The sequence below is a fragment of the Magnolia sinica genome, chromosome 7, assembly GCF_029962835.1.
Source record: "Magnolia sinica isolate HGM2019 chromosome 7, MsV1, whole genome shotgun sequence".
Classification (NCBI taxonomy): domain Eukaryota; kingdom Viridiplantae; phylum Streptophyta; class Magnoliopsida; order Magnoliales; family Magnoliaceae; genus Magnolia; species Magnolia sinica.
Window position 1 is genome coordinate 27,516,876 of NC_080579.1, and position 4,000 is coordinate 27,520,875.

A 4,000-nucleotide genomic window follows, 5' to 3' on the forward strand; every position below is an offset into this window, starting at 1 on the left:
TAATATGACGTGTCGTACATAAGTTCAAAAGGAAGGCTCCAGTCAGGTGACTGCATGATAGGTGCAGTGGTTAACATGCTCTTAAGCTTAGTGAAAGCTTCCTAGCATTGCTCAGTCCACTCGTATGGTGCATCATTTTGAAGTAGATTACATAAGAGATGAGAGAGGTGACTAAAGTCCTTTATGAATCTTCTGTAAAAACTGGCGTGTTCTAAGAAGGATCTCATGTCTCGTATGTTCCTGGGTGGAGATAGGTTAGAGATAAGATCAATTTTAGCCTTATTTACCTAAATTCGTTTGGACAAGATAATATGTCCAAGGATAATTCCCTTACGAACCATGAAATGACACTTCTCCCAATTCGGTACCAAGTTCTTTTCCTCACATCGCTTCAGCACAAATTTTAAATTTTCTAAGCATTCATTGAAGGATGGACCAAAAATCAAGAAATTGTCCATGAAGACCTCTAGATATTTCCCCGCCATATCAGAAAAAATACTCATCATACATCGCTGAAAGGTGGCGGGGGCATTACACAGTCCATATGACATCCTTCAATAGGCAAAGGTGCCAAAAGGACATGTGAATGTGGTCTTTTCATGATCTTCAAGAGCTATCTCTATTTGGTTGTAGCCCGAATACCCATCAAGGAAACAATAGTATGAGTGATCAGCTAGCCTTTCCAAGATTTGATCAATAAAGGGCAAAGGGAAGTGGTCCTTTCTCATGACGGTATTCAATTTCCTGTAGTCAATGCACATTTTCCAACTAGTAGTAACTCTAGTTAGCACGAGTTCATTGTTGGCATTAGTTACGATGGTGATTCCAGACTTCTTGGGATTCACCTGAGTTGGACTCACCTATTGACTATCGGATATAGGGTATATGATACCCATATCCAATAGTTTAAGAACCTTGGCCTTAACCACTTCCTTCATGTTTAGATTTAGTCTATGTTGTGATTGCTGAGAGGTCTTCGCATTATCCTCGAGATAAATGCGGTGAGTACAAACTGATGGTTCAATTCCCTTGAGGTTTGTAATTATCCATCTAAGGGCTCCCTTATGCTTAATGAGAGTAGATATGAGCATACTCTCTTGTTCTTGCTCAAGGTGGGAAGAAATCACCACTGGGTATGTCTCATCTTGACCTAAATAGACATATTTTAAATCAGAGAGCAAAGGTTTTAGGTCAAGCTTCGGTGCCTTAAGGTTAGACAGTAGAGACACTTCATCAGTTTGGGACAACTTTTAAAATTGTGGCCTCCACCGGTTAACTTCAAGTATTGGCACAGTATCAAGCATGGCACCCATCTCCCTAATCATGTCATCATCAAAATCATGGGAGTGGGCCAGGCACATCTCTAGAGGGTCAGAGGATAAGGTCAAAGGTGTTCTATTTTCCACGAAAGAGTCAATCATGTTAATGTCATGGAAATCGTCATCATCCTCTAACTGTCTTCCTGTGTTGAAAAAGATATTCAACTCCAATGTCATATTCCCAAAAGACATACTTATGACTCCATTCCTGCAATTAATGATTGTGTTTGAAGTGGCAAGGAATGAGCGACCAAGAATGACAGGAATCTGAGTGCTCACGTTACTAATAGGTTCCATATCCAGGACGATAAAATCTACAGGGTAGTAGAATCTGTCAACTTGGACCAACACATCCTCAATTATCCCTCTCAGTACACAAACTGAGCGATTAGCAAGTTGTAATGTAGTTAGGGTGGGCTTTAATTCACCAAAGCCTAATTGTTTGTAGACCAAGTAGGGAATCAGATTTATTCTTGCTCCTAAGTTAAGAAGTGTGTGCTCAATTCGGTAGTTCCCGATTACATAAGGTATGGTTGGGCTATCGGGATCTTTGAATTTCTGTGGCACATCTTGCTTTAGGATGGCACTCACTTTCTCAGTTAAGAAGATTTTCTTTTGAATATTTTGCTGTCTTTTCGTCGTACATAAGTCTTTCAAAAATTTGACATATGAAGGTATTTGTTTAACTGCATCTAGTAGAGGAAAATTGACCTTCACTTGTTTCAACACCTCTATAATGTCCTGAGATTTAGAGAGAGGTTTTGGTGTAACCAACCGTTAGGGAAATGGAACAACCGACTTGCCTTGATGTTTTGGTTCTAATTCTTATGGAGCAATGTTAGGTCTATCATTGTTATCCTCTTCTGGGTCCTTAGGCTTTTCAGCCCTAATCAAAATGGTTTTGTCAATGGTCTTCCCACTCCTAAGAGTGGTGATAGATTTAACTTGCTCCATCTGATTTGAAGAGCTCGGGTCACTAACTTCATATTATGGTTTTGGATTGGGAAGAGGTTGAGCTAGAAGGCTCCCTTTATTCCTAATCATACTTTTAGTCTCAAGTCATTGTATGGCCTTTGTGAGGTCTTGTAGCATACCCTGATTGAAAAGCTCTTGCTTTTGAAGATGTTTTAGAACCAGGTCCTCTTGAGGTTTCTCTTGATTTGGAATTTGATTGAGGAAACTTTAAGGGGTAGCAGTTTGTCCACTCCTCCAATTGAAGTTTAGATGATTTCTCCAACTAGGATTGAATGTACTGGAGGTAGGTCCATTCAAAGGTCTTTGGTAATTATTCACGGCATTGGATTGCTCATTCAACACCTCTTGAAAGGAAAGTATTGTTGGAAAATTTTCAGTTGTGTAAATGTTGTAAGCACAAATATCGCAAATAGTTTCCTTAGCCTTATCCTTTAATTCTATGGCCTCGAGTTTCCTGTTAAGATTAGCCACTTTAGCACTGATCTCATCGTCATCTTTCAGGAGATACATTCCACCCCTTGGATTAAGTCAGCCTAGACATCGTGCTTGGTTTTGGGGAGATGTCCCGTGATTGCGTGTTTTCAGCAAGCTTATCAAAGTAGTCCCACACATCATCAACACTTTTATTCATGAATTCCCCATTACACATCGTCTCGACTAATTGGCGCATGGGAGATGTCAGTCCGTCATAGAAAAAGTTCATGATGTGCCACGTTTCAAAACCGTGTTGTGGGCATGAACTGACAAGATCCTTGAACCGTTCCCAAAATTGGAAGAATGTTTCGTCTTCCTTTTGAGCGAAGTTCATGATCGACTTTCTAAGGGTGTTCGTCTTATGGTATGGGAAAATTTTCTTTATAAATTACCTTGTCATGTCATTCCATCTACTAATAGATTGAGGACATAGTGAATGTAACCACGTCTTAGCTTTCTCTTTCAAAGAAAAAGGATAGAGTTTTAGCCTGACCTTGTCGTCAGACACGTTAGGAAAATATAGAGTGGCTATGATTTCATCAAACTCTTTTAAATGTAGATATAGATTTTCATATTCAAGCCCATGAAATTTTGGAAGGAGTTGGATCACCCCTATCTTGATATCCATGTGTCCAGTATTTTCTGGAAAAACCATGCATGAGGGCGTGCTCACCCCCGCCGGTTGTAAATAATCTTGTAAAGTATGAGGCAGGGGTGCTTGATGCACCTCATTCTCATCCTGGACTTCCCTAACCTGAGGTTGAGGTTGTCCTTCTGGTTGATTGGCTAGTTGATTTGCAACCATAATCTCAATTAACTCTGGGGATCTCGAGTGGTGTCTAATCCTACGATGGATAGTTAACCCCTCAACCAATCCTTATTCACTTAAAAGACGCCGAGTTGTCACAGACCCACTTGGGCATGAAACACTCTCATCCCTCAATCTCAGATTCTAACCTAAACCTAAAAAGAGAAAGGAAATAGAAATCTAGAATTAGAAAAAGAGAGGGAATTAGAAAGAAGTTACTAAATTAGAAGTTCCTGATTAAAATCTTGCAAAACAAAACAAAACAAGTCAGTTTCTAAAAAAAACAGAAATTCTAAAATTAGAAATTTTCTAAAACCAAATTAGGAAAGCAAACTGAGTTCTAAAAAGGAAAATTTCTAAAAATAAAAGAAAACCTAGAATTAGAAAGTTTCTAGAAAATAAACCCTAATATAGAAATAGAATG

General features: G+C 39.1%; 1 non-coding gene across 1 annotated transcript; it reads left to right on the top strand.

Annotated features, from left to right (window-relative positions):
• The first annotated feature begins 3,013 nt into the window (after positions 1 to 3,013).
• Positions 3,014 to 3,120, top strand: LOC131252345 (small nucleolar RNA R71). The gene has a single exon (XR_009174372.1). It is a non-coding gene; the product is annotated as a small nucleolar RNA R71 (small nucleolar RNA).
• The last annotated feature ends 880 nt before the right edge of the window (positions 3,121 to 4,000 follow it).